The sequence below is a fragment of the Esox lucius genome, chromosome 15 (genome assembly GCF_011004845.1).
Source record: "Esox lucius isolate fEsoLuc1 chromosome 15, fEsoLuc1.pri, whole genome shotgun sequence".
Lineage (NCBI taxonomy): Eukaryota > Metazoa > Chordata > Actinopteri > Esociformes > Esocidae > Esox > Esox lucius.
In genome coordinates this window covers 21,115,704-21,130,037 of record NC_047583.1, presented here as the reverse complement: position 1 = coordinate 21,130,037, position 14,334 = coordinate 21,115,704, and positions in this window count along the sequence as shown.

Below are 14,334 nucleotides of genomic sequence, written 5' to 3'. Positions count from 1 at the left end.
CCTAGAAATATATTGAGTGATCACTGTGGAGCACTTAAATGATTTGACCCTGTTAACGCCGCTCACAGAATGGGAATGAAAATTGCCTGACCTTTTGCACCGTTCATTTAGAGGCTGAATATTTCACAATTACTGTTATATGAGGTAAATCCCGACATTTCCATTACTTTAACTGCTAAATACATGAAATCCTCTTTCTGCTAACCTTTATTGTGATCTGTAGGCGACCTTATACTATAACGTACAGTGAGAATTTGGTAGGCTACATTTTCAAAGGTATTTGCATCATTCAATTATTGCAAGCGTTCTATTAGGTATTCCTTCGCGTGGTTTTGTTCAAAAAGAGCTCTGAGAGGCTCAGGCTTACATTATTAACATGTCTGTGGCGCGGTGTGTGGTCTTTGTCTTGGACGTGTAGCTGTTCAGAATGACTTGTTGGAAGCGTGTGTGCTCTCATCGCTCTCTTTCAGACTTGTCTTTAGACAGACATTGTATAACTCCGGCAGGTCCTCCTGGCTTTATCGTCCCCAGGCCTCCAACAACCGAAAAGCAATTAGTTCCTAATCCCAACGCAATCATATTTTAGTTAGGGGGTTGTTTCCCTCATTCACTTTAATTCAAAATGCAATAAGTTGCCATTTAAAAAAAACTATAGGACCGGTGTGGTACTCTCATTACAGTGCACTGTATAGTCATAAGACCACCTTAGTTGATAACATTGTATTTGAAGAACAGGAAACAGAATGTCAGAATTTCAGATTCGTTTTTTGGCTTGTGATCAATGAATCTTTTTTGTAATCAAGGGGGTCTAATTCTAATTACCATGGAAAACCCCACAAGTATCCCACACGCGCATTACAGGTTTGCTCCTCAAATTATAGTTACGTGTTAAAACTTCTTAACAACATGTTTACAAATGTTACATGTTACTGGCATTCAAAAAATATACTTTTCACTCTTCCCGAAAAGTGTTTCCATCTCTTTAACATGATATATTTTTCCGATTCCGATTTAGTTAGATTAATCAATGTCAATAACAACTGTGATTTGGGCCCTGTTTATTCAGACATACCATCCGGCCAACATCATTAATAATGTCTGTCATGATTGTTTAAGATGTAGCAAATCTAAATAGCCTCTGCGAACTTTGATGAGTCTTGCAAGCTAGCTGGCGATTTTGTTTTTGAAGACAATTTAAACATCATAGGCCTTCTTGTTTTTTAAATACATCATAAATAATGAGGATTCTTATACTCGGATGTATTAAATGTTATCACCAACGGTTCTACATCTGGAATAGGAGCAGTGTTGATCGGGAATATTTGGGTTGGCGCTGTCCGCGGTGCTGAAATGCGATGAGCACTTTACAATGACCCGGCGCCTCACTTCAGAATGCAGGTGTCTCTCATGCAAGAAACAACACACATTGTTATGGTAAAGCTGGTCGAGATTAAGAGTTTTATTAAATTGAGTAAAACACGATTTTTAAACCGGATTTATCAGCAAAATTATCTGCCTAGAATCTCTGTTTATTGCGTCTTGTAGCACTGCTCTATTATGGGATTATATTCTATTTGGATTTGACAAAATACAGTAACTGAGTACGGACTAGTTTTGCTTCTTCAAAATCACACCAAGAAAGCCGTCCTTGGTTATGCCAACTGATAATGACAAACATGACAATTACACTGCAACCTAAATGAAATCACCTCTTCTTTGGTAAATCCAATTGTCAAACTGGTTGCAAGAAATCTTTAATTGTCCTGCGTTTATCTGGTTATTGAAGCCATTGTGCGAATAAGCCATTCAGCTTATTCGAGAATAATTTCGCAAAGTGAAATACTGTGTCACAACTGACACCCACTTCCCTATAGAGTTCACTACTTTTGAACCGGGCTGGCTACAAGTCGTGCACTAGGCAGCAAAATAGGGTGCCATTCGTGACGGAGTTTTGTCACGCAAAGCTGAATACAGCTGTATAATACTTGACCTTTTCAGCATAATTGTTGTAGCAATGAAATGCAGCGCAGAGCGCATTCAGAGCTCCACTGAATGGAGTATTTTCCTTCACAGAGGAACAAAATACCTTCGTTTTTCATTTGGTTTTGTTTCTTCTCTGAACATTATTCTTTTAAATGCTATAGCCAACTCTCACTGCAATCAGTCAGCATTCTTACAGGACGAGGAAGAGAAGGAGAGGAGACGTCAATTGCAGAAATGTCGCATGTGTTTCGCTTTTTGTTGTATATTTGAGAAAATGCATTATTCCACAGAAAATTCAGGGTTTATTTTCAAACGCCTATTAAAATGTACCCAAATTATAATTTTCTTGATTTCGTGGATCTTTGTTGGAAAGTAGCGCTCGATTTCCTGAACAATGGAATACATTAGCCTTTAGCCTATATACGTAGCATATAGGTGATAGGACTCTAAATACTGTTAGTCTATATTCTAAGAATACAATTTAAATGTTCATACTTAATACTTCCGTTGATACGGATCGCCAAAAGTGCTCCCGCGAATGTAATTATGTTTTTGTTCTTTGCACATTCAAAGATAAATCGTCCTTTCGTGCTTCTTTACAATAAGGCACCAGGCCTACCGCTCTTCACCAGGCCCAGGTCAGGCCCGCGCGGCTGTCAATGAAGCTCTAGACATGCGCAGAATATCAATCACAGGCTTTCATTGACAGCCTACGTTAATTAGCCACATTTCTCCGTGGCTCGCCATCCTGGCGTAGCTAACCTGAAATCTGCTCTGTGAACGCAGAGAAGCAGGAAGGGCCCCTCTCCCATTTCACTTCCTCCTCTGGAAAGAGCTCACATAATTAGGTCTGCCGAGTTTTGAATGACATTAAAATGGTAGTATGGTGTGGTGTAGGGTAGGGTGGTGGAAGTATGTTTGTCAATTATGTTTGTATTACATTTGTTTACTTTGGGAAAATCCGTTTGGCATAGCTTTGATGACGTAGCCTACAAATTGACGGCTTGGCGTGGGAATGCTTTTTTTCTTTTTTTTTAACAATTCGCTTCAACAGGCTAGGGACGAGTTGCCATGCTTGGTCTTGTAGTCTACTGTATCAGCGGGAGTCCTTTCGTAACCACCGAGTCATTACTAACCGTGTTAACACGAGGTCTTTACTAAGTGGCGTGTAATCGTGTCTTTCCCCTGTCTCACTGACGAACCCCCCCCCCACCCCCCGGCACCTTTTAATATAGACTGATTGCCTGCGCGCGTGGCACATAAAAATACTACACCGCTATCCACCAAAATGGCTGCGGCTATTTTTCAAAAGGCAAAAAGGTTAAACAAAACGGAATTTAATTGGTGGACATTTCAAGCCACCTACTGAGCTTCAGTCTGCTTTGACAACGGGTTTACTGAACTGAATAAATGTATTTATAGGAGATGCAAAGGAGGCTTACATTTCTCTGCCTACAGCCTAACAGACAACTGGCGGTATTAGGCTTTTAATACAGCAATAATGAACCAACCACACCATACAAGCAGAAAAGATGCCATTAGGCAATTTTGCGCCTCATTTACCCAACTGATTGAAGTTAGAGAAACTTTGTTTTGACTGTTTCTCCTTTTGATATCATCCCTTTGGACAAACCCTAGTATGGAAATCGGCCTATTGGAATTCCTTCAGAAAATCTTCCCCGGATATAAGAACACTTAGCAAATCGCAAATACCAAAAGCATTGTCATAAATCTGGCATTGTCATTTTCAAATTACGTTATTACACATTATGGTTAGCAAGTGCGTCTTTTTGGATTGTATAGCTTATAAATAAGGAGACAGTGGCTCAGAAAAAACTGAACCACATAATTTATGTTAAGTCCATTTTACGACCTTTTCTGTTCAGGCCTTCTGAAAATAGACCTAAAATGATGTAGACCACTAAGGGGGTGTTTTCAAATTGGATGAACACAACGAGGTAAAAACGTTTCTATAATAATAGACTAATGATAACAAGCCAAAATAACAAGCAATCAAATCAAGACACCTTATTCCATAATAACCTCGGAATTACCATGACATGACAGCATGATGAGTTCAGACTAAAAAGAATCCCTCTAAGTATATGTTAGACCAATACACGGGTCGGTCTGAGCAAAGTCTATTTAACTCACCCCGAAAGAAATCAAATAACTACAGCCTAATGAAAAATACTGGGGGTAGTCAGGGGCTGTGTATTGGGTGCGCAGTCTGTAGGACCTGTTGAGATGTTCGAAGGCGTTGGACATTCTGTTTGTTCTAGAACCAAAGGGGAGGGGTGCCATTTGCCCCCTAATGAAATATGTCATTACTACGAATTCATGCGAGACAAAAGGCACGGCAGTCAAAAAATTGCCCCTCCGCTGTTCTGTAATTATATAGTTTGCCCTGGCAGCGGTCCGCCTCACACCGAGGCAGGTGGCGATAGTCCATCATGCAAATGGACTTGGCTGTGTCGACATAATTAGCCGCTGCGAGACGCTTAAATTAACAATTAGCTAACATGCAATTCGGTTCATGCAACTAGGTCTCCTTTGTTTTGTATTTCCCGCCCGGCAGTTGAAAGCAGTGAACACTGTTCCATTTGTTTTTTATAGGTCAATAATAAGCTAAAGAGGAACGGAAATTGATGGTGGTATAGGATACAGCCTAGGCCTATCAAGAGAGCTGGACGTCTGGGGATTGTGTGTGTTGAGTATTGCTCTATTACACAACACGTTCAAGTTTTACAGCCTATGGTCAAAGAAGCATGTTCGAAGTAGCCTAATGCACTCGGAATATTCAAACTTTGTATTTAACTGTTTAATTTAATGCAGCCAAGTGCAAGCTCCATCGACATGCAACGTGGTCTTTATTTTTTGCGCTGAAATTTGAATAGTTGGGCTGCGGGCCAAGCAGGCCACATGCTGCGTCCCAGTCTGTCTCCAAGGTTCGGAGAGGTTCTGATATTCTAACCTCTCACTGATCTTCCTAAATACCCAACATCTTCCAACGCGGACCCATCACGGCCCACCCACCAGTTCATTATCCCTGCTGCCCTTAGACATGACACGGGAACAAAGTAGACATTAAGCAACATTAAACCCAGGGATGGGAGTAATCAGGACCCCGTTATCCGTTAATGAGGGAAAACACATGCGGAGGGATACACACACAGCGTAATCAATAGAAGCTTGCGGACAATGAGGGTTTAGTGTTCGCTGGACAGAGGCAAGCGCCAAAAGGGAAAATGCTAATCAATTAGAATCCTCTGTCTGTGTTTGCTTTGAAACCGTTCAGTCTATCTGTAGCAATTACATGTTCATTAAATGTAATTCGTCTGCCTTGCCAGAGCAACAACAGTTGTTTAGCCGAAAGTTTTAACAGGACTGCATGAACACGATGGAGTATGGATTGGCGATGCATTGAGTTCTCAACTTAAGTCTCAAAAGGGGATGGGGGGTGTTGTATAAAAGTTTTTTTTGGGGAGGATTTTATAAAAGTTCAAAACGTAGTCCTATTTGCTACGATACTATCCATTAATAGGCTATATGAGCGTGTATATATAGCCTAGGTATATGCGTGTATATTTACGGTGCCAGACAAAAGTTTGGACAAGTGAATGGGTGTGTCCAAAGTTTTGATAGAAAGCTTCATATAAATGTGTGTGCGTGTGTGTGCAGATAGATTTGGGTGCAAATCAAATATCTTTATATTACACACACACACACAAACACATAGGCTATATATACGTATATATATATATATATATATATATATATATATATATACGTATATATAGCCTAAATATATATTATATATTAGTGTGTGATCAGGGTTATTTTAACTCTGCCACTATACCGTGGTTATACCAGAGGTCTAACTCGACCATGCGGTTGCTATAGCATTCTCAAGCACCATTCTACTAAATCCCCACCCCCACGAACCTGCTCTGAGCACTTGTCATAAATTAGCTTCAAGTGAAACAGCTCAAACGATATTTGGAGCAACTGGATCAGACTGGACATGTAGGGGCACTAGTGAATCATACATCTCACAGATGCACAGCCTTTAACGTCATACAGTGTTTGACCTTGACCAAACCCCTCCTGTTGATTCACCTGTGCATTTTTGGTGTCGTTTTTGCTTCCACAATCCCAGACATGGATTTACTGATACTCATCACATTCAGCACCAGTCTCAGACAACCAAGTCTCTACTAGCAGAAAATACATCTTGCATGCAGTGCCTCCAGCTCACTTTCATATTCCAGTTTGAAGTGCAAACATATGTGACAACTAGGCACAAGGCTAGGCTACTGAGAAGAGCTCTGATTTGTTGACTAATTGAAAATGGCCCTTCAAAATGGCCCCTAAAGCTAGGCTACGAGAAGAGCTCTGATTTGTTTTCTAATTGAGAATGGCCCTTCAAAATGGCCCATAAAGTGAACCACCACAGACAGCTCCTGGTTAAGCAGTGAACAAAATTTGAATCATTCAACCACCCTCGTATGAGCCCCATCTTTGCCAAATTGAATACAGATTGAAAATAATTGTACTGCTCTTGACTTTTGGGATTCATTGACACTGAGTTTGTTTATTGCTGTCACATTGCCACTAGATGGTAACTTAAAGCAGTTACGGCTTAAAGAACTGCTTCACAGGATTTCTACAAACGGTTCCATGTGAATTTTCTTTGTAGAACATGTGCACAAGGTGGAGGAATAATAAGTATATTGAAATAATTAGGAATGTGGTGTGTTTAGTTTCTTTCATTGGTGTTTCTTTAGGCCAGACTGGACACATACAAATGGTGACCCTAAGTTCATCTAAGTGGGGATATATAAAGGGCCTCATCACAGGCCTCAACTATACTTTTTACACAGCAATTCATGTTTGAAAATGTTGTATGTTTTAAAAAAAAATCCATTATTCCCAGTATCCAATTTTTGATTAACACGCTGCTTCATCCACACACCTTCCAGCAGACTCAGAACAGTCAATGTTGAGATATAGGTCTTCTGAAGCATATCCAGTACTGTTCTGGTTCTTATCATACTGTTCCGGTTATCACACTACTTGGTCAACTCAAGACGGGTATCTTTATGCATCGGATGGAATGTACTGTCTATCCTTTTACTTCTACCCTTTTACGCCCTTATTGGATCAAGGAAACATATCCAATTACTAACCAACAAAACCCAGACGGTGTTGGCCAGTTACATCGCTCTTTGCTGGACCCCTGGAATGTGTTTTTATGTTTTTGTTGTACTATACATTGACTTATACTGTATGTAAAAAAAATTAAACAGTATGGTATTATGTAGTTAGGCTTGAGAAATAGCTAAGAGATCTAAAAGCATCCCACCATCTTCAAAGTTGTATTTATTGCTTTCATGCTTGGTAAAGTAAAGCCCCTGGAAAACAATAGCTTGTCTTTTGCATGCCTTTATAGAAGTCTACTGCACATTCTGCTCCCCCCTTAACAGATTTCCTCGCCCTTGCCCCCAACTCAACCCCCCTCTAGCTAATCCCCTGCCCCCCCACACCAGAACCAATCGCATGCTGCGCTTTGCCAGAAAAAAAAAATCAATAAAAGAGAAAATCTGTTCTAATCATTGCTACATTTACCATCACAATCAACAATCAAAGCCAAGACCCTGGCTCTTTATTTGTAGGCCTGAGCCGTCCAATTTCCCCACTGTGAGAGGCAAGCTAAATTAGAACCCTTGGTTCCTGTTAGCTGTTCCTAATGGCCCTGATTTGTGAACTGCTAAATGAGGTTATGTAAATGGATCCTGAGTGTAGCGGAGGCTAGGCAGCAGAAGCAAGCAGGGGCCCCCAGGTGACAGGTGCAGTCGTCTCAAAGTGGGGGCAGGGAGGGGAGGTGGAGAGGGAGAAGGGGGAGATTTAAAACGGGAGGGGGCGGGAGGGGGACTGGGAAGAAGAGCTGCAAGGCCACTTACTAAGTGAAAGAGAGAGAGAAATGAGGTGGATTGGCAGCAAATTCCTCAATACTCTAACCATCTATAAATTCCCCACATTTCCAATGTTTAGCTTACTTTGTAAAGGTAGATTACAGAACAAGCTGATTCCATGAAAAATGTAAAAAATCTAGTGTCCACCACTAGAAATATCAATAATTTGTTGACTTTTTCTATAATTCTACTTCAAAGTCCTTATACAAATATCCTCATCAAAGCCTTATTTCCATTGGTGTCATGAAGACAGACAATATTTCAGACTGGAGTGTTCATATTTCATAGAGAATTTTATACCAAGACAACAACATGCTCTTTCTCTCAGTGGAAGGCATGCTGCAGAGTGATTGGAACAATCCTCCGATTCACAACATGTCAATTCTGCTCCCCGTTTCGAACTCCTAGGAGCAGGGTTTCAATTGCTGAGATGGAAGAGAATGGGCTTTTCCTTTTCTAACTTCTGTTATTTAGAACTGCAAACTTATTTTGAATGCTTTAGACCGTGTTTAGTTTTAAGTTCATTGCATTTATAATTAAGTCAAACTGAAATTCTTATTTTCTAAGTGAAAAGCTTTTGGAATATCTAATGACTTCCTGAATTAATTAAAATGTATTAATTAATAGTTTTTCCAAGGGCTTTTCAATCAGGTAAGTTGACTGATTTGTTACAAGGGAGGGATGAATTAGAAAGCTATTTATTGGTAGTTTGAAAATGTGTCCATAACACCTGGGTTAACACCAATAATCTTGCGATCAGTAGGATCATTAGAGACCAGAACGAGTCAGCAAAACATCCCATCCAAATGACGGCACCATACACAGAGCAATGCCCCCTTCATTGCTCTGGGGCTTTGGGATTTGATATTTAGACCAGAGGGAAGAGCGCCCCCTGTAGGCTGTCCAATGTAGTCTCCCAAGCAGGGTTTGACCAGCACTGACCCTTAGCATCAGACTGAGCATCAGGCTCTTGAATTTCAATGTGCATGTGAAACCAGATCTTTACGATATGAGGTGCAATTGAAAATGGAATAGTCTGTGCTTAGTCTGCACTCTACTGCTACTGTTTAGTGACACAGTCACCAGTGGTTAAGAACATAACAGCACAGTAACTGACTGCCATAAAAGCCTAATGAGTATTCTCCTCATCACTCTGTGCATAGGCTACTTTGCTCTCAACAGCATGAAGTGGAACTTCAGACCTTTTAAATGCTATAATAGGAGATAGCTGTCTCAGTGTTTCATTTAATCAACGCAATTCAGAAGTGACATTTTCTTTTTCATTCCAATTGTTTCATTTAGCTGGAAATAATGTAAACGCTAATGGTATTTAAAGTTGCACTTGCTTTTATAACAGTCGGATTGTTGAAGTGTATTTTGTACTTTTTATTTATTTAATTAGATCCGTTAAAAGGGCAGAAATATCATGATTAAAAGTCTCATAGGTATAAATGAGTATATACTGTACAATATATACTGTATACACACACACACACACACACACACACACACACACACACCCAACCAATCAAAGCGTTCGAGCCCCCTGATGAGATTCCGAAATTCTGCCCGCCACCGATGCGGACGTCCTCTTTGTCCGGAACACTTGCGTTACTTCAGGGAATGTCACTTGTCGGACATAACGCGCGTCACTAGCAGGGACTCGCTACGGCCGTCTTCCCTTCCGGTCGATATTTGATGAATGCCACCACGCTCTCAACCATTGTCAGCACCCCCTTTTATGACAAAAAGGTATTTTATCAAATTGGATTATCTGTTTTGCAATTTGTTTTATAGCCTCACTGCAGAATCACAAAATAACCCATAAAAGGCTTTCTGTGTATTTACAGTTATATCCACGGTTTTGTCAGTCAAGTCCATGTTAAGAAACTTCACTGGTAATGAGCATCTGCAGACTAGAAACAAATATAGTATTCATTTTAACTAACACATTTAAAATGTTTCTGTATTTATTATATTGGTATAACTTGTAGTTGTTACAGTCGCTCTCATGAGTATCCACCCCCTGGGACTTTTCCAAACGTAATTGTTTTACAGCATCAAATCAAAATGGATTTAATCAGGAGTTGTTGCCACTAATCAACACAAAAATGTCACAGTGAAAAATAAATAATTACAGCCATGAGTTTATTTGGGTAATTCTCTAGCAGTTTTGTACATCTGGACATTACACTCTTCTTTGCAAAATTGCTCAAGCTCTGTCAATTTAATTGTTGAATGGGGAGTCTTGGTGAACAGATATCTCTAACTCTTTCCAGATAATTCTCAATTGGATTGAGGTCCAGGCTTCGACTGGGCATTGAACTTTTTGTTTTTATGCTACTTTAGAATGACTTTGACTTTATTTTTGGGGTCAGTGTCATGCTGAAATATTTATCGTCTCCAGTGTCCCACATGTCTTTCAGACTTCAGCAGGTTTTCTTAGAAGATTTCTCTGTACTTTGCTGCATCTATTTTGCCATCCATCTTTATAAGATTTCCAGACCATGAAGCAGAGAAACATTCCCATAGCATGATACTGCCACCACAATGCTTCACGGTAGGGATGATGCTCTCAAGATGTTGTGCTGCGCCAAATATAACGCTTATCACTGAGGCCAAAAAGCTCTATTTGGGTCTCGTCAGACCAGAGAATTGTCTTCGACTTGTTTTCATATTCTCCCACATGCCTTCTGGTGAATGGTAGCCAAGATTTGATGTAAGTCTTATACATTTGCTTTTATTTTGTCACTCTTCAATAAATGCCATTTTAGTGAAGCACCCAGCCTATTGTTGCAGTATGCACAATGTCTCCCAGCTCAGCATCTTCATGGCCTTGCTAACTAGTACCTTTCTCACCTGGATACTCTGTTTTGAACAAATCCACAGCCGTTTTCTTGTACCTTTTTTATAATGGACTTTATTGTACTGAATATTCAATGCCTTGAAAATGTACCCTAGATTTGTGCTTTGGAAGAACCTTACTTTGGATTTGATTTAATTGTACATAATGTCGTTTCTGTTAGGAATTGTTCAAACAAACTCTGTAAGCTCCCAGAGACAGGTATATTTGACCTGACAACACCTTAATTGTACACAGGAGGACATTCAGCAAATCACATGACTTCTGAAGACAGTTGGTTTCACCACAGATCATTCAGATGTGTCATTGCAAAGGGGGTGAATATTTATGCAACTAGTTGTTTTCTGTGTTATATTTGTAAAGAATTTATTCAATTTTGCACTTTGACATTATGGACTTGTTGGTCAGTTTGTTTCTTTTTTTCTTCATGACTGGAAGGAAAATCGTAAAAGATAAAAGAAACGAAAGTAAATGAAATAAAATGTTGCAGAGAGCTGCTTGAAGTGGGAAATATCCCTGATATCTTCAGTTCAGGTATGCACTGAATACTGCAACCAAACCAAAGCAGGAAGAAATTTTTCAGCCTGATATCCTCATCAAAAATATAAAATTTCAGAAACCAGCTCCACTTGTCCCTCTCTTTTTTTGACCCTTGCCCACCTCTTTCTCTCACACTTTCTCTCACTCAGTTTCTGTATTTTATTTTCTCTGTCCTCACTCTGTCAAAATCATCTGCTAGTGGAGACAGGACAGTCGGGCTAAATAAACCTTTTTACTGTACTGCAGGTGGCTGATGGTAGAACAGCAAGAGACAGCCTCAATCCCTCTTCAGACCCCATCTCCCCTCCACCACCACATGTCAGGTTCCTCCCTAGTCTAACAGTAACTCCTTAAACCTGGGAAAGCCCCAATTTCACTTCTGAGTAAAGGTAAAATGAAAGCCATTACTGACAGCTAATAAGTTATCCAGTTTTGTTTAGCACCTTTAATACAATATATCTGGAGCCTGAAGTGAATCTTTGTGCAAAGATTGTTTCATATTATTTCAATGGTTGTTTATGGTGTTTTGCAGCAGAATTCTACCACAGTAGTTGCGGAGTGAAAAATCATATTACAAATGACATGTATAAAAATATATGTATTTTACATAAGGAAATGTTTGCATTAAGAAATTCTTAGTCAATCATACATATGTGGTCAGTCAGTCAGACAAATAAAATGAGCAGTATTTAATTTTCTAGCTCTTCTCGGCGTGGGAACATACAAACACTGCTCAGCATGTCAAAAGATGTCAAGTGTTACAGTTCCCTTCCTGCTGCAAGGAGAGAAAAAAGCCCCCTAGAAATGAATTAAAGTGAAAGGCTTGTCTCTGAACCCCTTCCTAAAATGATTAACCCCTCCACTGGGACATTACGAGGTTTAGCTCTGAGTGCTCATGCTTTCTTATTGCTGTTAATTGTTCTTTTTCTGTTGTTGCCTCCCTTCATCAGACTCTCTCTCTCATTATATGAAAAGAGGGGAAAAATGTCGACCTGAATAGAGGAAGGAGATTTTCCCACAGTCACTCAACACAGAGAAATACACCATTGTGGCCCAGGCCAGGCAAATTCCCATCCCTTGTGTGACTCATACACACACAGCCACACATACACACACACACACACACACCTTCACGGCAGTTTGATGGACAGTGTTTTTATAATTGAGTGACCAGTCTTTCTCTTTGTGTCTGAATTGTAAAACAGAGGACAATATAATTTGGGTACCCCACGTCATTCACTTTTTCTCAAACTGGTTGGACTATTCAGCCAGGTAACACTAGTGTGTTAGTGCTATTTCATATCAACGGTGTACCAAATGGCACCCTATTCCTGATATAGTGCACTACCACTTAGCTGGGCCAGTAGGGTTCTGTTAAACAGAATGGCAATTTTATTTGCCTGGAAATACTTAAATGCACAATAAGAACTTGATGAACAGGTCCTTGCCACTGTGGGACACATGTTAGTTGTTAATTTTAGATTTAGGACTTAAGGTCTGAGTACCTAGTCGGTTAGGATGCAGTTTCAGTGTATTTTTTTTTTTTAGTTCTCCGACTGGCTCTGCACTAGGATTGGTTCAGCTATTTTTATTTCCTTTCAGTTCAAGACTGGTACTAGTCCATTATAAACTACTATCAAGTTTGAGGTTTTATTTGTCATATGAACCCTATACAAAATATGTGGATCCTTTCAGTCAAATGCTTACTTGTCTGTTCCTGGTAAAACTTTATTTTGAGAGTCCTAAAATTGTGTCCGTAAATGCTCTGCAGATTATTTACTTACTATCAGTAATGTTAACTAACTATCTACAGTACTAACCCTTAACCTAACTTTAAAATGTATCATAACCTTAACCTTATCCTAAAACATCTAAACATAACCCTAACCTTAGCATGAAGTTGTTTATCAACAGATGGTTGAAGATTGTTGATAAACAATGTTGATAGTATTACTATCTAAAGAACATTGACAAATAGAAATTTGGACTCTCAAAATAAAGTTTAAACCTGTACCCTCACGCCAATAAGAAAAATAGAGTAAATAAAGACATTTGCAGATACAATTAAATTACCCTCAATATTGATAAAAATTGTAGTGCGATTAAAAACATAGGGAATAATTGACCAGCACACTTTGTTATCAGCACCCCTTTCACTTTCCCTTACACTTATCAATGTATCTGTCTTTCATACTCTGGCATACTGGCCCTCACTACATACACGACGCATGACTCTATGAGGAGGAGCTGGCAAAGGTAAGATGGAGGAAAGCCGTGAAGAGCCTTGAAGGTGAGGAGCAGGATCTTGAAGGTAATTGGGAACAAATGCGTTTATCTCAGCTACTGAATCTGAGAATGATGAACGTAGTCGGGAGATGTTTCGAAGGTGAAAGAAGGAGGATTTATCGATGGATTTAATGTGGGTTCAGATAAGAGAGTCGGGTCCAGGAGGACACCCAGAGGATAGGCAAATGGAACAGCAGTCTATGGACAGCACTAGGCCACTCAACTGTCTTAGTAGAGCTTTGGGTGCAACCGACATCTCTGCAGTTTTATTGCTTTTGAGTGTAAAAGTGCCCTATGCAACTTAACGCCACCTATCGGCAGTTAGTTGTATATCGGTTCTATAAATCCATTAGGATCTGACATTGTCATTACTAACTATGAGCATACTGACCGGTTTGAAGCAGTGTCACCTCCAACCGTCGAAGCTGGAACAATGAAAACAGACTTTAGTTTCAAATCGGGTTAAAGTTGATAGGCCCTTTCCATAACTACAGAAAACAGAATAAACAAAGTAAACACCTAAACCAATCAAAATGTCATCTGGGCTATCTATTGCGTTATGTTAGATGCATTGCCACATTTCAGAGACTCATTGATGGCTATCTAGTGAACAATGAAATCATTGTACAAGCGAGCGCTAGCTGGGACAATAATATGTGCACTTCAACCAGTTTGCACAAGGCTACA